The sequence below is a fragment of the Anolis carolinensis genome, chromosome 1 (assembly GCF_035594765.1).
Source record: "Anolis carolinensis isolate JA03-04 chromosome 1, rAnoCar3.1.pri, whole genome shotgun sequence".
Lineage (NCBI taxonomy): Eukaryota > Metazoa > Chordata > Lepidosauria > Squamata > Dactyloidae > Anolis > Anolis carolinensis.
The window spans coordinates 224,477,535-224,501,097 of NC_085841.1; positions in this window are offsets into that span (position 1 = coordinate 224,477,535).

The following is a 23,563-nucleotide window of genomic DNA, read 5'->3' on the forward strand; positions in this document are numbered from 1 at the left end:
TAGACTTATACATGATATATAGAGTAAGTATGTAAGCTTATGGGAATAGTACATAAGGAGGAAAATGAAACATCGCTAAATGAAAGTGGCAGATTTTTAACCTTATTGGCAGAAAGAGCTTTGGTTTCAATATATTGCACTCTGGAATGTTTACAAGCATTTTAATAACTCGGGTTTTTGAAAAAAATATATGGAGATCTTATTTCTGAAACTATTTTTTTTATCGTTCTCAAAGTGTGATATGCATTAGCAAAAAATTTAAATCAGCCCTCAAAATCTAGTCAGATAATGTTTTGGCAGGGATTTTGTGAATGTGGAAGCAGCATTACCACATGTCTGACACTTGCATTTGCATAAACAATTACCCAATTTATGCATGACATGGAAGGAGATTTTTGTCTGTGTGCCTTTTCAAAGGTACCAAATAGTATAAAGATTCTATTGAAATATTAATGGATTGGCTGTTTGCTAGTCATATTTGGTGAGATCTCACTGACTGACCTTTTTTGTTCTGGCAGGTGAAGTAATCTTATACATGTTTAACTCAAAGGTAAGACCAAATTCATTGGCACTTACTAGGAACATGTATGCAGGATGGCTGCTTCAGTGAGTAGCTGCGATATCTGTTTTTGCTTAGTACATAAGAAAGCAAGGCGATATTTTTTAAACGAGTACAGTATTAAAATAATACAATCTAGCTTTCAATTGTAGTTGAGGGCAATGGTTATCAATGACTAAATGATGTCTGGACTGCATAAAATGCATCTTAATTAGGTCACAGCGGAGCAAAAATGTTATCCTTACTATAATATCTTTAAGTTGGCACTACGCATCCATTTTCAGGAAATGAAACCTGCTAAAATTTCATTGTGTATGCACATTTTAGCTCAGCTGAGCAAGGAAGTTGAAGACAGTTGCTGATGCAGGTACTTAAGGCGAGTTATATAAACATTATTTTTAGACGGAATCTAAACTATAACTAATGCATTTTCCTTCGCTGGATTTCTCAAGTTTAACACTTGTCATGGAAGGACTTTATTTTAATTTATAGCTGCCTTAGTTTAAACATATATGAGAGATCTTATCAGAGTTGGATTAACAATTAGCTGAAGTGTGCTGTGGAGAAGCCCAACAACTGGGAACTTCGTACAGTGTAATTGCTTTGAATATTCACAAAATGAAAAGTGTAGGTGCATTCTGCCACAGCAGAGGGGGAAAAAACAGTAGTTATTCCATTATCAGATAACTGAAGTGAGGTCTTGATCACCTGTAGGTATTTAAACCTCTATGTTAGTGAAAAAGTGAAATAATGATTGACATTATGTCATATAAGTGAAGACAATATAGTATATTAAAATATAATTATCTACATGTAAACTGCATATACAGGAGGATATAAGCCTTAGTCAAGAGCTTTGACTTTAGGCTGCAATCCTACATATATGTTTCTGGGAATAAGACCTCCTTAACCTTCCAGATAAGTGCCCCATTATAGTCAGCCCTCACCTTTTACAGAAGTGATGGGAATCCCTGCAAATGTGGAAAATGTAAATATCTTTTTTAAACAAGCCCACAAAAATACCATTCCATGCATGCTATACTCTGTTGCTGCAAAAAATCTTCTGCAGTGTTGTTATTCTTCTCAAGCTACCTCATCACACTAGATCATGGATCCACTTTAAATCCGGTTACTGCCTCCTGCAGAATTCTGAGGTTTGTAGTTTAGTGAGGCCCAGGACCTGCCAAAGTTCATTAATTAAACAGTGTCAATGCATTCATAGTACCCATGGAAAGCTGGGTTATTTTGACACCCAAAACAGAACCACCCCCCCCCCCCCCCGGTGCCCAGTTCCTGACTTTTGTCAATACAAATACTGTAATAAAATATTATCTAATAAAGTATTGCTGCCCTTTCAGATCACTCTTTCCATCAGCTGCCTAAGGCTGGTGTCCTGTTAGTTCGTTCAATCATTTGTTGAATGATGATTGAACATGTAGGTGAACTGATTGCTGCAATTCGTCTGCTCTAAAGAGGACTAAAAACAGGATTTAAGCCAATCTTAGCCAGCTCATTTTGTTTGATGCTAGGCTTGCATTCTTTGTGCTATTTACTCTCCATTAATTTCAACCATATGATGTTTTGATTGAAATAAACCAGGGCCAGTATTCTGTACTTAAGTATACTTTACTAAGGACCTCATCAGACAGAGGTCCATAAGCCAGGGGACAGCAGGGGAAATCTGTTGGGCAGCGCCCTACATTGCGCCCTTATCATCAGATGGCATTTCCCATCTACGCCAGTCTTCATCTCGCACTGTCTCTGGCTTAGTCAATGAGGACACGGATGATTGCCTGTTCTCAGGTCAGCCTCTGAACATGCTGCCGAGATGCTGCAGAGACAGAGACAGGATAGACCCCAACGGAAGTGGCCCTACGTCATAGGCTCCGTCCTGGCTGCATCACGGCAGAGTCATTCGGCACTTTGCCTGGGTTCTATGAATTCGTCTCCTGTTTTAATATTGTATGTTTCATGTCGATTTTAACATTTGTTTTTACCGATATTGATGTTTTTATTGGATAATTGTTTTACTGCAGTGTTTTGATATTTGATTGTTTTATCGGGCAAGGCCCCATGTAAGCCGCCCCGAGTCCCTTCGGGGAGATGGGGCGGGGTATAAAAATAAAGTTATTATTATTATTATTATTATTATTATTAGGCCGGGGGGGGGGGGAGCCCTGTGTGATGAGGTCATAAGAAACCTCTCCAGGTCTTGAAACAGGTAAGCCTCAGTAAAGACATTTGGGGATGGGGAAGTTACGATTTTGGTCATAGTGTTACATCAACCTTTCCATGAATGGAGTTGTCTACAGCAGTTATCTAGATTTCCCCATCCATAAGCATTCTGTTTCCATGATCACTATTTAGTTAAAATTGTGGCACTTTTATTGTCATGGTTGTAACTTACTCCGCAATCTACTCTACTGTCCATCAGCTGCATGGGGAAAAGAAGCTTAACTCTGCTAGCAATTGGAGCAAGGGTAAAAATTATTTTAAGATTTGTGAAGAGTGGGCATCCCCTGTGTAGATAGAGAAATACTGACCCAGGTATTTTGTCATAACCTCCTCCCACACAGCTGAATAAAATCCCACATTTTCTGCTTTGAACTGGAATATATGATAGTGTGAACTCAGATAACCCAGTTCAAAGCAGATATTGTAGTATTTTCTGCCTTGACAGTCTGAGTTATATGGCTCTGTGGAAGGGCCCTGCTGCTTCTAAACTGTTTTAATTCGGCATGTGAAATCCATAAATGTAGGCCAACGTGACCAATTAGCATGTAGCATGGTGGTTTCCTGGGACCATTTGAATCACTCCATGTTGACTGGAGGCCCTTCCACACAGCCATATAACGCGGAATATCAAGGCAGAAAATCTCGCAATATCTGCTTTGAATTGGGTTATCTTAAGTCCACACTCAAATAATGTGGGATTTTCTGCCTTGATATTCTGGGATAAAGGGCTGTGTGGAAGGGCCCTGAGTCCACACTGCCATATATTCCAGTTAAAATCAGATATTGTGTGATTTTCTGCCTTGATATTCTGGGTTAAATGGCTGTGTGGAAGGGCACATAGATTGGGAGAGAAATGAGTAAGCTGATGGAGGGAGAGAATGTAATTTGAACAGCTTTATTTAAAATAAATTAATGTTAACAGATTAATAATAATAATAATAATAATAATAATAATAATAATAATAATAATAATAATAATATTTTTATACCTTGCCCCATCTCCCCGAAGGGACTCGGGGTGGCTTACATGGGGCCTTGCCTGATAAAACAATCAAATCAATAACACAACAATAAAACAATTATCCCAATAAAACATCATTTCCATCAGTTTCAGCTTTACTGTAGACTTTTGTGCTGCTTAACATGACTCTGTGTATGTATGTGTTAATTTTTATTTTTGTTTAATTTAATGGCTTTGGATATGAACATTTTAGCCTCTCTGTATATGATTAAAAATGATCACACCTGTTAAAATGAACCACTTGTTTTGAGGGGCAGCTGGTGACATTTAATGGAAAACATAAACACACATGTTAAAACTGTGAAACATTAAACTCTGATGGGAAAAAAGAAACCAGTGGAAAATTGTGCTAGCTGGTCAGCAAAATAAATACCCCCCCCCCCCAAGTAATCGAGCTGTTATAAGGCTCTGAGCTAAGAACCCAGCTGCGCAACTGCCAAGCAGCAATATGTCAGCTTTTAATCTCAACTGTAATTATTTGTTAGAAATTATTTTTATTCATGCCGCCCACAAATATTTATGGCTAGTTTAAGTAGATTCATGCTCCATTAAAGAAAGCTGTTAGCATTGGGGTTGCTAAGCTGCTGGTACAGTTCTTCATTATATCTGAATGGATGGAGAATGCTATCTCAATTGCCTCCTTTGCAACACCACAGTTAAATAAACAGATTGCTCACTGGGCTTGCTAGATATAAACCACTGAACAGCTTTGTCTTATCAGCAGTGTGGTCAAATCACATGGACAAAAGCCACTATGGAATCACAGCTTGGAAGGTGTACATGCTTTTCCTGGTTTTATTTCCTGGCATCGCATATTAAAATGTAGTGGTCAAGGAAGCACGGTGGTTCCCAACCTGTGGGACGCAGCCCACTGGTGGGCCACAAGACCTAAAATAAGGTCTGCAAAACATGCGGGGAAAATCAGCTCTAGATTATTAAATATGGTTTTCTGTGGGCGATGGTGACTACTGGATGGCATATGTTCTGTATCAGAAACTAGAGCTGATGTGGTCTATCCAATATAATTTTCTGAATCAGCACCCTAAATAAACAAACCGAATCTAAAGTTGACCAAAAACCGATTCGTAACCTTTTTGGTACTAATGTTGGAGAGTGGTCCCTGGTCAAGAAAAGCTTTGAGAACCACGGAGGTAGCAGGAAACACACAATGAGGTAATACAGTTGGTCCTCTACATTTGTGGACTTCACTTTTGCAGATCTGATTAGTCAAGGATTTGGTTAATCTGTTCTCTCTAAGAATCTCTAATTTCTCCAGTATGACTCTATCAAATTGAATTGCAAATGCACCCCTCATCCATGTGAGATAGTATGATCTGTTAGGCAACGGATCTGCAGTACTGTTCCCCATTAGCCCCATGCAGGATTGTCTGGTTCATCAGGAGGAAAGGGCGTTTCTAGAACATCTTATATTTTTCTTTAACCACATTTATAAAAATGCTAATTTCAGCAAGTTATATTTCTGTTTCAGGAGGAACGCAATCACATATTTTACAACTGCCAAAACAAATTGTGGAAAGATTTTTTAAACCAATCTGATTCTTGTGGTTAAGCTTAGCTAGTAACTCTGCAGAATCTGATTGCAACATCTGATAAAAAGAAGTTTTCTAGCTTGCAAGAAAAAAGTGCTGGTTAGGGGATTTAGAAAATAGGATTAATACACATTAAAAAGCTGCTTATGGCATTTCAACATTCCGGACAACATTCAAAAAACAAAATAAAATGAAACACATAAAGAAAGCATTTTAAATATCACTATACATTATCATTTTCTCCACTCATATTTTTCTTATCTGAAAGCTATTGCATGCCATGGAAACTGTCCAATTTCTTTAGTTTGGGTGGGGGTGTATTTTAGAAGTTATCTGCTATTCCTCTAGATCAAGAATGGTTGTTGTGTACTTCAGTGTAATGTTCACCCTCTAGAAAAAAAGTTTCTTTTCTCTTGCATTTTGTTTAATTAGGTCAATGGGGACTGGTGGCGTCCAAGTCAGTGAGCCAATGCATCTGCACCAACTTGTAATTGAGACTTTAAATGAGCTGTTCTACTGATGAAAACAATCCCCCAAAACATGCTTACCATCCTTTATAGCTTCTTTAAAGCTTTGTCTAAAATTTGGAATTGTTTTATTGCCTAACTAACATAGAAGCTGCTGCTGTGGCTTCTGGCACAATGGAGAAGAAAGTTGTTCTCTTTGGTATAGTCATAACAGTGGCCATTTCAGAGCAATGTTGCACATACCACATAGCCACTGTTATGACTATACATAACCAAAGAGAACAACTTTCTTCTCCATTGTGCCTAAAGCCACAGCAGCAGCGGCTTTTGTGTGTTCAAGATGTCCTCCAGAACTATGAATATCACCCTGAGGGGGAGTTGTAAATATCCTAGCCCTGACTACAAGCTGTAGGCACTAAGATGCATCTACACTATAGAATTAATGCAATTTGACACAACTGGGGTGCTTTGAATGCGATTTCCTGCTTCTTGGCAGGGGGTTGGACTGGATGGCCCATGAGGTCTCTTCCAACTCTACTATTCTATGATGAAGTATTTTGGCCACATCGTAAGAAGACAGGAAAGCTTGGAAAAGATAATGCTGGGGAAAATGGAAGGAAAAAGGAAGAGAGGCCGACCAAGATGGATGGATGACATCCTTGAAGTGACTGGCTTGACCTTGAAGGAACTGGGGGCGGCGACGGCTGACAGGGAACTCTAGTGTGGACTGGTCCATGAGGTCATGAAGAGTTGGAGATGACTGAGTGAATGAACACACACACACATGAACTTTAGTAGCCATGGCTCAATACTATGGGATCATGGGAATGATAGTTTCACAAGATATTCAGCTTTTACTGCCAATGAATGCTGGTGCCTCAAGTATAGATAAAGATAAAGGTTTCCCCTGACATTAAGTCTAGTTGTATCTGACTCTGGGGGTTGGTACTCATCTCCATTTCTAAGCCAAAGAGCCGACATTGTCCATGTGGCCAGCATGACTGCATGGAGCACCGTTACCTTCTTGCAAAAGTGGTACCTATTGATCTACTCACAATTGCATGTTTTTGAACTGCAAGGCTTGCAGAAGCTGGAGCTAACAGCAGGAGCTCATCCCATTCCCCAGATTCAGCTCAGTGGTTTAACCTGCTGCTCCACCAGGGGCTCCGCTGGTGCCTCAACAGACTACAAATTCCAGATTTCCATGCACTGAGCCATTGCAGTAAAAATGTCAGACTGCATGATTTCTACAGAATCGATGTACCCTCAGATGGTGGATTACATCACTGCTATATCCAGGACAGAGGAGAGGAGATAATTTAACCCCACTGTCAAAAGCAACCTGTCACTCATGTAATTTAGAGATCCTTCCTAATTATTCAAGGGTTTCTCCAGTATGGGTTAGGGCAGGTCTATGCTGTTAGACTCTTCCATCCACTGCTGTGCAGGAGATGGGCATTGATTACTGTACTGAACAGCTGCTCTTTTCTGATATAGTCCAACCCCATCAAGCTGATTGAAAATGGATTGGCACATACAGATAAATCATGGCAGATGTGCTTTGTTGATGATACATCACTCAGTCATCCCCAAGAATTCATCCAGTCTCCTGCTCATAGGCTGCTTCAGTTTGATCGGGAGATACACAATGCTACTATCTTGTTTTGTTTCAAAGTTTCATGATTGCTTGAGAAGTATGTTATACTCCCTCTTTGCTTCTTAAATAGGCTTGTGCAGAATATAAAGGTCAGAATCCTTTAGTGGTTACATTTCTTCCAGTATCATAAGGCAGTAGCAAGAAAAGGCAATCGCAATCTCATGCCTTTGGTCAATCTGTTTCCCAGCTGCTTCCCAGAATCCGGCTGCTGCTCCACATTCTCTCCCTGTCCTTTATTTATGGATGTATTTGAAACAACAGTGGATGAATGGATAAACCCAGTCCCTAAGTGCCTTCGATTTGCTTTCACAACAGCCTCGGTGTTCATTGGGAATTGTGTAAACATTTGCATTAAATAGTGGCCACAGGCAGAATCAAATCGTTCTGCATGTAAGCATAAATGCTTGTGAGTTTACAGTGGCTGACAAATGGTCCACTTTTGCCTGGGGCAATTTGTATATATGAATGGCTCTCGACCAGCTAAGAATCACCACACTATGGCATTTCAAACAGGCATAATAGAGCTCATGTTTCATCCACAGTATTATTTCTGTTGTAGAGAAGGTTTATAGTCATCGGTCGGATGTTGGACTAAGGATATTATCCTACTTAGGGCAAGGTGAAGGGGGGAGTAGTATTACCATGCCGTTCTGTCCCGTAGTATTATAAAGGACATTAGGTTGGTGTATGTTTTCCGGGCTGTATGGCCATGTTCTAGAAGTATTCTCTCCTGACGTTTTGCCCACATCTATGACAGGAAATGTGGCGAAACGTCATGTATGATGAAACGTCAGGAAAGAATACTTCTAGAACATGGCCATACAGCCCGGAAAACATACAACAACCCTGTGATCCCGGCCATGAAAGCCTTCGACAACACATAAAGGACATTGTTTTGTTTCTCAGATCCCATCACATATTCCTTCTTGTTTTTAATCCCGAAATCATCAATTTTCAGATTTATCACAAGGACAAGTGCAATTCCTGCCCACTCCAATAATAAAAAATCTTGGAAAAAGACTTTGGGGATACTTGGCTTTCCCCTTTGATCTTGCTCCTCTGGAGTAGACCCAAGGCACTGATCTCAACCTAGACACCACTTAGAGAATACTGGACTTCCCCCTCCAATCCCGCTACTCTGGAGTAGATCCAAGGCACTGATAATAACCCAGACACCACTTTGGGGATCCTGGGCTTTCCTCCCTCTCAGTACTCTCCATTGTGGAAGTCCAAAACTTAAAAAGCTAACAGTACTACAACTTCAAAACCCAAGTATACTATGAAGAAGAAATCACAGAAAAAACAGAGTGGTGATATTTTGAAATTTTCTATTAGTATTGTATTATGTTGAATGGCATCGAATTGTTGCAGAGTGTTATCCACTCTGAGTCCCTCAGTGAAGGAGAGAGGGTGATATATAAAACAAGGTAAATAAACATAAATAAATGTTTGTGTGTTGAAATATATTGTTTCCTCAAAATTAGAAGGCTGCTGTATAAAAAGAAATTGGGGAGGGGTTACTTTTGCTTTATGCAATTCTTGCTCTTGATTTTTTTAAATGTTCTTTTTTGGTCTCAAACAGAAGTAAAAAATCTTGTTGCCTTTGACAAGTACTTCTAACAAGCAGGTAAAGAGAAAACATTTTTACATTTCTAATGTTCTGTCAAATTCATGCCAAGTCTTTTGTCTATCACTTTCTTTGTATATCCAAGTACTTCACTGCCCTTCACTTCAGAAAACCTGAAACCTTATGCTCTATATCTAAGAATGAAATGCTAAAAAACAATTGTGTTCATCACATGGGACATATTCTACAGAGATGAAACAAGGTTTCAAGATCAGCAATAGCAGGGAGAAAATCTCTTCAAACAATCAGGAATTCGCCTAGTTCATGTAGTCTCTTAGGGCAGTCTATTTTATTTGGTTCTCTATCATAGAATCATAGAATCATAGAATAGTAGAGTTGGAAGAGACCTCATGGATCATCCAGTCCAACCCCCTGCCAAGAAGCAGGAAATCGCATTCAAAGAACCCCCGACAGATGGCTATCCAGCCTCTGCTTAAAAGCCTCCAAAGAAGGAGCCTTCACCACAGCCCGGGGGAGAGAGTTCCACTGCCGAACAGCCCTCACTGTGAGGAAGTTCTTCCTAATGTTCAGGTGGAATCTCCTTTCCTGTAGTTTGAAGCCATTGTTCCGTGTCCTAGTCTGCAGGGCAGCAGAAAGCAAGCTTGCTCCCTCCTATGACTTCCTTTCATGTATTTGTACATGGCTATCATGTCTCCTCTTAGCCTTCTCTTCTGCAGGCTAAACATGCCCAGTTCTTTACGCCTCTCCTCATATGGCTTGTTCTCCAGACCCTTAATCATTTTAGTCGCCCTCCTCTGGACACATTCCAGCTTGTCAACATCTCCCTTCAACTGCGGTGCCCAGAATTGGACACAGTATTCCAGGTGTGGTCTGACCAAGGCAGAGTAGAGGGGGAGCATGACTTTCCTGGATCTAGACGATATACCTCTATTGATGCAGGCCAGAATCCCATTGGCTTTTTTTAGCAGCCGCATCACATTGTAGGCTCATGTTTAACTTGTTGTTCACAAGGACTCCAAGATCTTTTTCACATGTACTGCTGTCTAGCCAGGCGTCCCCCCCATTCTGTATCTTTGCATTCCATTTTTTCTGCCGAAATGAAGTATCTTGCATTTATCATCCTATGAGTTATTAGTCTCATCAAATCCAGACTGTATTAAAAGTAATCTAGCCATTACAGTGTTTCTATACGCTATATTTGCACATTACTTTCATCAGGTCACCTTTGTCATGGTCAGCAGTCTATATAGATATATATTTTATAGTTAGCAATAATGTTTCTTCTGCAAAGTCACTGACATTCCTCTCAATACCCTTAGATAACATCTGGAATATCGGGTTCTTTCTCATACTTAATTAGTTACATGATGATCTGTGGCCCATGTTGTTAGACTTCAGCTCCCATCACTCTCATTTAGCCTCATCTAGGCAGTCATAGAACAATTAGCTCATTGACATTTGGGATGTTTTCCCAACCAGTGTTATAGAACGAAAGTCATCGTCTGATCTGCTCCTGCAGAATTCTGGGAAATGTAGTTTAGGGAAGTCGAGGACCTCTCTAAATGAGAATTCCAAAGGCTCTGCCATGAACTAAATTTCCCAGAATTCTGCAGGAGCAACTCGGACAATTGGCAGATGATAGCCTCCGTTCTGTAACGCTGGTGGGAAAATGTCCTTGGAGAGCCATGTTTCTTGCAGTGCTGCTTTTGAAAAAGAATGGTTTATCCCTGACAAAATCCTATTAGTGTTGTTGTTGTTGTTGTTGTTGTTGTTGTTGTTGTTGTTGTATGCCTTCATGTCATTTCCGGAGTTTTATTTATGCTGATGACCTTGGCCTAACAACACAGGCAAAAGACTGAAACAGTTGAAAACCAACTCACTAGTTCCTTGAAAGATCTCTCCAGCTACTCCAAAGATAACTGCCTGAAGCCTAACCCTGCCAAGACACAACTCTGTGCTTTCCACTTACGTAACCATGAAGCCAACAAGAAACTGAAAGTTACTTGGGAAAGCCAAGAACTCAAACACTGTTTCCATCCTAAATATCTTGGTGTCACCTTAGATTGAACACTAACATATAAGAAATACTGCACAAACACTAAGCACAAAGTAGCAGCACACAATAACATTCTGCAGAAACTTACTGGCAGCGCATGTTGCGCAGACCCAAAATTAATAAGAACATCAGCCCTGGCCTTGTCTTACTAAACTGCTGAGTACACCTGTCCTGGCCACGATCAAATCTGTCCATGCGAAGCAGGTGAACATTGCACTGAATGAAACATGCAGAATAATCACAGGATGCCTTAAACCTACACCTGTTGATAAACTCTACAAGTTAACTGGCATTGCCCCCCCCCCCCCCCCCGATGTGCGACTGAAAGTTGCTGCTAATTGTGAGAGAAATAAGGTTGAACACTGTGAAAGCCACCCACCGCATGACTATCAGCCTCCTCCCACTAGACTCAAATCAAGGAAAAGCTTCATGAGAACCACCACTCCTCTCTCTTGATGTTCCTCCAGCAACAGGAAGAGTGACCCTCTGGGCTGCTAAAATAGGCAATTTCAACTGGATGGTCCCCCATGAGGGTCTTCCTCCAGGGGCAAACCAAGAATGGGCAACTCGGAAGTCCCTAAACAGACTCAGAAATGCAGTGTGAAGATCAAAAGACAACCTGGCAAGGTGGCACTACGTGGAGGAATCCTCCACCTTATGTGACTGTGGAGCAGAACAAACAACTCCGTATATGTATGTTTGCCCACAATGTACTGCATCATGTACGGAGGAAGAATTGTTTAAAGCTATGGACAATGTGGTCGGTGTTGTCCGCTTTTTGTCTAAAACTATAGCTGCTTGTCATTTCTTTATCACTTTTAAACTTATTTATTATGCAGTGCTTTTGACATGAAATAAATACATAAATTTCCAGCATATGGCGATCCATTACTAAAAGACTATTCTCTTCTACAGTCTCCTGATCTATGGTTTGCTGCCCATCTCCTGGCCACATTATTGAATAACATTGTGTCCAAAGGGGAATTAAACCAAGCAAAGGAAAGGAAAAACCCTACCATGAAAATTTGATTTTGTACTGATTTTGTGTTTGTCTCTATAGAGTTACTGGTAGCTAGTCAAAACATGTTTACTACTTGCATTTAAATGCAATTCTACCAAGCAATTCTGAAAAATGTAACAAACATCCCCATGTTATGAATTTTATTTTTATTTTTTTACACTTTTTTGTGTGTGGGGGGGGGGGGGAGAGAGAGAGAGATTCCAGAATAATTAAGAGTAGCTAGGGAATGAGTCAGTAGCTTAGGGCTGCAATTACCGCCACTGAGCTAAATAGAACTTCTCCCAAGAGATCTTAGGTCTGCTGAAACCTTGTATCTGGTTTAAAGGGGAGGGGGAAATGATGTGTCCCATATAAAGACAGGCTTGCTTTCTCTATTGAGGTCATTTTTTCTGCATCCCTTTTTAGTTTGGCAGCACAAAACTGCATTTAAGCCAATTTTCTAACATTGGTTGTCATTCATTACTAAATCATTGTACTATACTCCTGCTTTATTTTACTTCATCATAAACACCTTTCAAGATCTACCAAGACACGCATTCTTTTCTCCCTAAAGTAATTTTATCAAGTAATGTGTTCTTTGCTGACACATTCTTTCTCCAAAGAAAGGAATCCAATTTTTGATGATTTCAGGAGCATCTTACAGAGGAGGAAGGTGCTATGGGAACCATTAATTCACATTGCACATTTGATCTGGGAGATTTTGTTTAATCATGTAACTTATGAAGTATGGGAAAGAACCAGATTCTAGTTTAAATACATTCTATGCAAACTCTTCAGAAGCCACACACTATCAAATTAAACATAATAACTGGACTCCCATTGAGTACTTTAGCCAGATAGAAATGTTCATAACTGTTTGATATTCTTCTTTATGATTGTCGTACTGCGGTCACAATCAAAATGCCTCCCAACGCACAACATACTTTAACAGTCAGCAGCCACACCAAGCAAAAGAGGCCTATTTTGCTGCCAACTAAGCCACAATCGGATTATACTTCCAGCCCCACCCTATAGTTAATGGCATTCAACTATAGGACTAATAATAATAATAATAATAATAATAATAATAATAATAATAATAATAACCATCATCATCATCATCATCTTTATTTATACCCTCCATCATCTCCCAGAGGAACTCAAGGTGCTCACAAGACACTCAAAGGTGCAAATACGCAAAATACAAAGATTGCAGAACAATAACATAAAACAATAATATCCAACATAAATATCTCACTTCAAAAACACCATTATAGGTTACCTTAGTGTTGTCACAAATAAATTAATTGAAGGCACACAACAATAATATGGCAAGGCCACAACCAGAGTTGTATCAGTTATTAATTTTGTTGCCCGAGTCTAACTATGGGGCTTCACATCATTTCCTAACACCTTTCCATAGCCTCTTTCTTGAAATGATTTCTCTTAGGCTTAGAATGATTGCTGAAGAAAGTGCAAAGTTAAGTTTAGAGGTGAACATTAATTTAAAAAATAAATAAATACCAGAGATAATTTACATAACTTTAAAGGAGATGATGATGCTATTGAAACAGATCAAGATTTTTAATACTTTGGCTCAGGGCACATCTATACTGACTACTTATGTCGGTGTAGATACAGATCAGCCCAATGGCAGCTAAATGCAGATCTGGGTTAACCCAGGACAAAGCCACCTTAACACAGCCTTGTCTTAGGTTAATATAATGACCTCATCACACGAGATCTAGGCTCTGCCCTAAGATCTTCCAGGACAGAGCCAGACAGAGCCTGATGGAGCCCATCACATGACACAAGGATACTTCCAGCGGCGCTCCTTCCTGGTTCCACCCTGGAAGCCTCTTAGGATAGAGCTGAGAAAACACTCCCCCCCCCCAGCACCTTGTCTCTCTGGCAGATCTCAGAACAAATGCCGAGGAGTAGATAAGTGCCATGTCATGGTTGAGGGTCACCATGACAAGGAGATGGGGGAGAAATACCTAGGGTGGATGCCCAGTTGCATCCAACCTTGTTCGGCATGGATGGGCAGTAGGGATTCCCTTCCACCTTCAAGGCAGCTGAGGAAATCTGAGTGAGGACTCCATATGGGCCTGATCTGGGCCCTCAGCTATAAATCAGAATGGAGACTGCAAGAAATAAGAATACCAGGAAATGGAAAGGCAGCTATGAAGTAACTAGAAAAGATCATGGACTGTCAAGATATATAATTGCATACTAAAGCTAGGATTATCCAAGTTATTGTATTTCCCATTCCTGTGTATGGTTGTGAAAGCTGGATAGTGAAGAAGGATGCAAAGAAGAAAATCAACTATTTGAAATGCGATGCTGGAGAAGAGTTCTAAAGTTATCACGGAATGCTAAAAAAATAAATAAATGGGCTCTAAAACTATTCAAACCTGAAGTCTTCCAAGAAGCCAAGATGACTTAGTTGAGACTGTCATATTTTGGGCAACTCAACAGAAGAGGTGACTCTCTAGAAAACATGTTTGTTAAGATAGAAGGCAGCAGGAACAGAGGAAGACCACAATGCAAATGGAAATATTCAATCAAGAAAGTCATGGCTCTGAGTCTGTAAGAGTTGATCAGGGCTGTTGATGATGAGGGGCATGGAGGTATCTCATTCTTCTCATCTTCTTTACTCATTCAGTCGTTTTCGACTCTTTGTGACCTCATGGACCAGTCCACGCCAGAGCTCCCTGTCGGGCGTCACCGCCCCCAGCTCCTTCAAGGTTGAACCAGTCACTTCAAGGATATGGTCCATCCATCTCGCCCTTGGTCGGCCTTTCTTCCTTTTTCCTTCCATTTTCCCCAGCATCATGATCTTCTCCAAGCTTTCCTGTATTCTCATGATGTGATCTCATCCTTAGGCCTACCATTAGTTGGAATTGACTTAATGGCAGTTAACAACAAGATTTTCTTTTGATATTGGAGTTTAGCTGAAGAGAAAAAGATGTCTGTTTGTGGGGCAGCAATCTACGGCAAGGTGACCCATGGGGAGGGAGAGCATCGAGAAGCCTCTTTGGGAATCCTTCCCTTTGGCACAATCAGATAAAATTGGGAAAGGGAAGGGCAGCAGTGGCCAAGGAGGGAAGGGTGTCTTGTCCTGAAACTTCAATGGGAGTCGTAGTTGGCTAAAGGGTGTAAGCAGGGCCTCCTGGTCTAAGGCAGGGAGCCCTCCCAGTATTATCATTGGCGTAGTGTTTGACATTTGGAAATAGTTTGGATATGGATACCCATTTCATGCCAAGGGATGTATGTTGATCACTAGTATGCAGTGGAATTTTCTGCAAATCCCTTTCTTAAAATCCTTAAATTTGTACAAGTCCTCTCCAATCTAGTCAGTTATGAGAACCCCTCAGCTGTTCTCATTTAAGTTGAAAGCACATATGCAAGATATTTTCGAAAGGAATAAAGAACTCTCTTGGTAGTTGTCTCTTAAACAAATGTGACCTACATTTTAGAAAATGATGTTACTTTCTCTGTTTCTCATTTAGCATTTTTCTTTTCTCTAATTTTCTCCCTGGAGCTCATAAAATTTCATAATGTGATTCCCCCTTTAGAATCGAGGGGATCAGTATTCATATCGACTTCATTTGGAGACACACAAAATTCTTTGGTAAGATAGCCTAGTAAGATAAACAAAGATGGGGAAAGCCCACCCATGAAAGGGGTGTCAATAGAACAAGCAGCAACTTGATTAATGAATATCAGGCACAAACTGTTGCTACTGGCTATGCAGACATCATAGCCGCCACAGTAGAGAACATATATTCTGCTAAGGAATTAAAGTGTTCAATTTGAATCAGGAGCAAAATGGGTTACGTTTTTTTTTTTTTTTTTTCCATGTCAGGAGCAACCGGAGTTGCTTCTGGAGTGAGAGAATTGGCTGTCTGCAAGGACGTTGCCCAGGGGACGTCCGGATGTTTTGATGTTTTACCATCCTTGTGGGAGGCTTCTCTCATGTCCCTGCATGGAGCTGGAGCTGATAGAGGGAGCTCATCCATGTTCTCCCCGGGTGGGATTCGAACCTGGCAGCCTTCAGGTCAGCAACCCAACCTTCAAATCACAAGGCTTTTATCCCCTAGGCCATCAGAGGCTCCTAATGGATTAGTAAGGGTGCTAGTTACTGAAGGATATTTGAAACTTTCATTTATATATGAAAAATGATATAAAATGATTACATGTCAGTCAAAGATGACATACAGTTTTCTACATGGCACTACCTGTCTGCGATATTGAGATTGTATGATTATGTGAGGAAAGAGACTGTGCTGACTGCAACAGTGCTGCTGGGAGGTCTCCCATGTCAGACAAATTTTGCTGAAGAGGCAGAGTCAATGGCCCAAACAGCTACTGGGCAGCAGCAGCAAGGTTTATGTCAGGCATGGGCAAACTTTTTTTTTGCTTTGCATCTGCATTGTGGGCCCAGCCAGGAGAGCCAGGCACAAGCTGGGTGGAGAGGGCCAGGAAAGGGCAGAGCAGCAGTCATCCTCGGATTGTTTTCCTGACATAAGGACGGGGCCGCTCACCCCATCCTTATACTGGGAGAAAGGCAAGGCATGCAGCAGCTGACCCGATCCTCTTCCCTTGATCCTTGGGCTGTCCCTTTGGCATTATGCCAGGAGGAGGGTGATACAGGTGGTGGCTGAGAGTGCTGCAAAGGGATCTCCGCTGCCACATGCCTTCCTCAAGCCGTCCTCCTAGCATAAGGATGGGGCCACTGGCACCATCCTTATGCCAGGAGGAGGACGAGACATGCTGTGGCTGAGAGTGCTCCAAAGGGCTCTCAGCTGCTATGTGCCTCTCTCCCTCATCTGTTTGGTATAAGATTGTGGTGGTCCATCATGTCTTTATGCCAAGAGCATAAAATAAGGAGGAAAATAAGGAGTGCCTGAGGTAAGCACCCAGGAGGCCACATTTGGCCCCTGGGCCTTAGTTTGCCCATGCCTGGTCTATGTGCATGATTGGGGGGGGGCACTAATAGATGAAATTTCAGAAACATTGGCAATTGCACCAATACCTTCTTAGTACTCAGCAGAATGAGGCACAATAAGTCTCTTTTGAATGTCTATTGTCATAAAATCAAGAAACAAGAAATAGCGACACAAGATGACATGCCCATATAGGATCATAGAATCATAGAATAGTAGAGTTGGAAGAGACCTCATAGGCCATCTAGTCCAACCCCCCGCTAAGAAGCAGGAAATCGCATTCAAAGCACCCCTGACATATGGCCATCCAGCCTCTGCTTAAAAGCCTCCAAAGAAGGAGCCTCCACCACAGTCCGGGGGGAGAGAGTTCCACTGCCGAACAGCCCTCACCGTGAGGAAATTCTTCCTGATGGAAATTCTTCCAGGTGGAATCTCCTTTCCTGTAGTTTGAAGCCATTGTTCCGTGTCCTAGTCTGAAGGGCAGCAGAAAACAAGCATGCTCCCTCCTCCCTATGACTTTCCCTCACATATTTATACATGGCTGTCATGTCTCCTCTCAGCCTTCTCTTTTGCAGGCTAAACATGCCCAGCTCTTTAAGCCGCTCCTCATAGGGCTTGTTCTCCAGACCCTTAATCATTTTAGTTGCTCTCCTCTGGACGCTTTCCAGCTTGTCAACATCTCCCTTCAACTGCGGAGCCCAAAATTGGACACAGTATTCCAGGTGTGGTCTGACCAAGGCAGAATAGAGGGGTAGCATGACTTCCCTGGATTAGACTCTATACCCCTATTTATGCAGGCCAGAATCCCGTTGGCTTTTTTAGCTGCCGCATCACATTGTAGGCTCATTTTTAACTTGTTGTCCACGAGGACTCCAAGGTCTTTTTCACACATACTGCTGTCTAGCCAGGCGTCCCCCATTCTCCAGGCGTCCCCCATTCTCCAGAAAGCACACAACAAGCTACTGGGGTACAGCAGAAGGCAGTTATGGGTTGTGCTGTGACTAATGCACTCAAGCCTGGACTTTCAGATATTGACATATTCCAAGGTAAAAGGAAAGTCTAAAGCTGCACAACACATATCAGAGGAACATAGAATGTGAGAAGCATGAATCAGAGGAAATGAAGTGGAAGCTGCACCCAGGGCTCTAGGGAGAAAGGAATCACCAGGGACATCACAGCTGCTTCAAGCTACAGAGGTAGAATCTACTCCAGTTCTACCTGAAATCTGTCAACAAATATGGGAAACAAAACAATCACCCAGAGATTGGAAACACTTGGTATATATTCCAAACCCAAGAAAGGGGACCCTAGGGATTGCCGTACCATAGGAGTAGTCTCCTGTGTTGCCTGAGAAAGTGTCTGGTGATGCTTTTACTCCATTTGAGGGTGGAATAACAGGCAATGTCATCTGATGGCAGTGTGGGGCTCTGTCCTCGAAGCTGACTCTAAGGCCGAATAAAATCCCACATTATCTGCTTTGAACTGGGATATATGGAAATGTGTACTCAGATATTCCAGTTAAAAGCAGATATTGTGGGTTATTCTGCCTTGATATTCTGAGTTATATGGCTGTGTGGAAAGGCCTTAAATGTCCTAGGATGCTTATTTTGAGCCATGCGATGAGGTTGTGGGTGTTTCCGAACTGTATGCTAGCAAGTGAAGAGTGTCATGTTCCATTTTGTTCTCCTCCAAGATGTGAACAATCTCAATGCAACTGATGTCTTTCCACAAATGTAGACAAAAACTTACATTGAGAGAATATTATGAGGAGGAAAACAGAATGAAATTCCCTTATTAATAACAGTAATATACTAAATTGCACTTGTAATATCAATAAAGTTTGTTTAAATATATATGGTAAGCAGAGCCGGCCCTAGGTATTTTTCAAGTGTAGGCGAACAGAATTTTGGCGCCCCCCCCCCAAAAAAAACCAATCACTGAAAAATAAAAGCGTTGGATAAGCGAAAATGTTGGATAATAAGGAAAGATAAAGGAAACGCCTATTAAACATCAAATGACATTACAATTATACAAATTAAGCACCAAAACATCATGTTTTACAACAAATCAATAGAAAAAAGCAGTTCAATACATGGTAATGTTATGTAGGAATTACTATATTTGCAAATTTAGCACTAAACATTGAACAGGGATATAGGGCAGTGTGGACTTAGATAACCCAGATAGCCCTCAGTATTAAAAAAAACTCTAAAATCAGGACAATAAATAAAGAACAACACTCTGAAAACAGAAGAAATCCAGACAGTAAACAATCAGGGACAGCTAACTCCTCCCAAAAAAAGATTCTCCCAGGCAAGAAGAAGCCAGGCCTTGAAGCCACAGGGCCATTAAATGCTAATCAAGGTAATTAATTACAACATTCACACCTGCTTCAAAGAAAAGTTCTTTCTCCCTCCCTGGACCTTCTACAGATGTATAAACCCCACATACCTAGCTTCCAAGTTCCCACAGACCTCACAATCTCTGAAGGCCCCAAAGGTGGGCTCCCGTAGTGTGAAGGTGGGTCTGCGCCGGCCGGAAAGCCCAGCACGGGCACCAGGAGGCCCAGCGTGGCCGCCGGAAGGCCCAAAAGAGAAGGAGGTGGAGAGTGGTGCCCTCCTCTCAGGACGATGGTGCCCCTGGGACGATGGCGCCACAGGCAAGTGCCTAGTTCGCCTTATGGTTGGACCGCCTCTGATGGTAAGAACTTGGCACACTATGGTCCTTTGAGGAAAACCCAGTGAATGGATGATATAATCCTCACTGACTTTAATAGAAAATCCCAACAATATTGTTTTGTTTTGTTTTTGTTTTTTAACCATAAGTCTTTGTATTTTGCTAAAAAGGCTCTGTCTCATTGTGGCAATCTCTCTGTAGTTTTCTGTGGTATCCTTGGGATTATGATTGTATCATCTGAGCTGTACTAGAGTTAGGGCAATGTGGTACCACTTTAACTGTCAGATGACAAACAGGAATGTATTGAAATATAAAGGTAGAAATTAAAATCTGATCTCTCATTGCTACCAGAAGGAACTTAGGTTAGCGTTATAGCCACTTCTTGTTTCTGAAGATAAATAATGAAGAAAACCAAGTCAAAACTGAAAGCTGGGTCAAGTTTTTAAAAGAAGAAATCAGGGGGATGAGTTGCTGTAATATACCTATAATTTGGCTACATGGTTTTACACTGTATTTTATGTTTAGGCTCAGAAATTTTAATTATGAAATGCTTTGGAAGCTGAGGCTGCATGAGAAACAGAAAAAGCTTTCATCCCTTTTCTGTAAATAACAAAAACAAACCTAATCCACCTATGGAATAAACATGGATTTAAATTAAACTCCATGTAGCCTATACTTATAAAAATTCTTTCATGTTTATAAAGAACTTCACTTCAAAAAGCTTACCCATCCATCATTTCAATAATTCTTCATTTTGTAAATATTCTGCTAGACCAAAGGAGAGCCCTTTAATTGCTGTGGTTCTCTTCAGGAAATGACTCCTTTACGCCATATGCTTTTGGGGATGGTACCAGTGGAAAAGTGGCAATTTCACAAGAATTGAGTTTATAGCATAATTATGACAAGCCCATATGTAGGGGTTGTATCAGACTGTCTATGTGGCACCTGGCAAGACCAGTATCTTAACAGGATGGCCACTACAATGTCTGCTTGAATGGAGGTGAGACTCCAGACAAGATGGCCTCTGGCAGATATCTCCTGACTAGCTCCACTTACTCACTTACTCATTTACTTCTACAGATTAATGGATGAAATCAGTGATGCAGATGGCTCCTTGAGGTTCTGTCAACTAGAAGGAGGAGGAAGGAATAAGATGGCTCTTGGCAGATACCAGTGTCATCCTCTAATCTGCAGCCATGTCACTTGCTGAACCACCATGTCAGCTTTTCCTTTTCCTTGCCATCATTGCTTAGTTCACTTGTCCACTTCAGGAAAACAAGTGGGCACAAAAACCAGTGGTTTCAACCTCCGTGAGTTTTAGATTTCAACTCCCAGAAATCCAAGGCAGTTTTACCAGCCATTAGAAATTGTGGGAAGTCCAAAAAAACCTGGAGAACCAAAAGTTGAGAACTATTGATGTGGATAATGTATGGTCTATTAGATGATATGCTTCTCCAAAGTAGTCACTGGTGATGCATGAGGAAAACTGAGGCTCAACAACATCTAGAGCAGAGCTTTCCAAATTTCATGTTGGTGACACACATTTTAGACACAGTCATTCAGTTTTACTAGCAAATCCGAGGTTAAACCAATCCATTATAAGAATTTCATAAAATACACATTCACACATGCACACTTGCGTGCACACACACATTTCATATAATGTTTACTGTACAAGTGAGATTTGGAAACTTTTCCGTTCACTCCTTATGTACTACAGTTGATTCTTGGGTTGTTTCCTCTGCTGCATGTCGTTCATTACAAATATCACTGTCAATATATTCTCTTTTTTTTAATTAGAAACTTACCCAATTTTGTGGTAATTGCTGCAGCTCAATCAACAAATTGTGCATATTATAAAAGTTATAACAGTACTACCTACACTCGAATGGCATCAACGCTCTGCTTCTGTCATGAATTTGGAAGTTTTTAGAGGCTAGATAGCTATCTTTGGGTGCTTTGATTGTGTTTTTCATGCCTGGCTGAAGGGGGTTGGACTAGATGCCCTTTGAAAGTATCTTCCTCCTCCTCTGGAAGGCACACTCCTTCCAAGCAGCTGCCCGGTAAGTTTTGTTTGTGGGGAAAAGATGGGAGGGGAGCATTTTTCATGGGACACACCTGTGGACAACAGGTGACACACTAGTGTGTCCCAACACACAGTTTGGAAAGCTCTGATATAGAGGGTTACAAGTTGCCTATCCCTATTTTATAGTGTAGCTACATTGGTGCCCCGGTGGCAAAGTGTGTTAAAGCACTGAGCTGGAGACCGAAAGGTCCCAGGTTCAAGCCCCGGAAGCGGTGTGAGCGGCTGCTGTTAGCTCCAGCTCCTGCCAACCTAGCAGTTCGAAAACATTCCAATGTGAGTAGATCAATAGGTACCGCTCCGGCGGGAAGGTAACGGCGCTCCATGCAGTCATACCAGCCACATGACCTTGGAGGTGTCTACGGACAACGCCGGCTCTTCGGCTTAGAAATGGAGATGAGCACCAACCCCCAGAGTCAGACATTACTGGACTTAACGTCAGGGGGAAACCTTTACCTTAACTTACATTGGCACCCCATGGGATGAACTGATGTTTACTATGCCAATTGCCAGACTTTCTTAGACATTAAATACGGCACAAAGAGAAGAAGGGACAGACTTGAAAATGCTCTTCAGATGGTCTGCTCCCCTCTTCCTCCACAATTAGACCTGCATGGGATGGAGGATGGGGACATACCTGTTACAGCCTTTATGTCCCACACGAACCTGCTTTTTCATGTGTCATGGGATCAACAAAAACAGAGGTCCTTTTCTATGTGGGGTTAGCCCAAATACAAATGAGAACCTGGAAGATTTTGAATTATGTAGGGAGTCTACTTGAGTAAAGCTAGGCAAGCTCCTCTAGAAGGTCAGCAGGAGACTGTGGTGAAAAATGATGGGATCATGTGGAAAGATGTCAATTTAGTATAACACCCATCACCTGAAACAAAAAAAAATGTGTTTCAATTATGACTCAAAGCCACATGGGAATAATCAACAGTTCCCCCCCCCCCCCCCAATTGAAAACTAAGTAAGGAAAGGAAAGAATATATATCTGTGTAGAGTCCAGGGTGTGGCAAGAGTCCTTTGTCACTGGGAGCCAGCATTAATGTTTCAGTTAATCACCCTAATTAGCATTAGAAATGTTTTGTCTCTTGCCTGGGGGCATCCTTTGTTCAGTCAAGCCCTCAGAGTGTTGTTTCCCATCTACTGTTTTGATTTTGGAGTTTTGGCTCCCAGTGACAAAGGACTCTTGCCACACCTTGGACTCTACACAGATATATATTCTTTCCTTTCCTTACTTAGTTTATCCATACCTCACAACCTCTGAGGATGCCTGCCATAGATGTGGGCAAAACATCAGGAGAGAATACTTCTGGAACATGGCCACACAGCCCGAAAGACATACAACAACCCTATATTTGTATTGTTATGCTCATAAAGATTTGATATCTATGCGCAACTACTTGTCACCTCATAGTATTTTAATTTTGTATCAAGTTGGAAAGTTTCATCTACTTGGAATAATTTATAAAAATTATTTATGTGTTCATGGCAAAGAGTTGGGTTTTCAGATGTATCCTAAAAAAAAAAAATTGACTCATAGAGTTGAAAGGAATCACAAGGCCATCGTGTCTAATCCCATTCAACACAGGAATACACAATCAAAGCAGTTTATTTCTGATTTAATTCCAAAGCATCTACAATCCTTGACCTAGCATTGTTCTTCTTTGCTCAGCAATTTACTCTGACTTTTAAAAACACTTAAGGGAGAATTTCCCC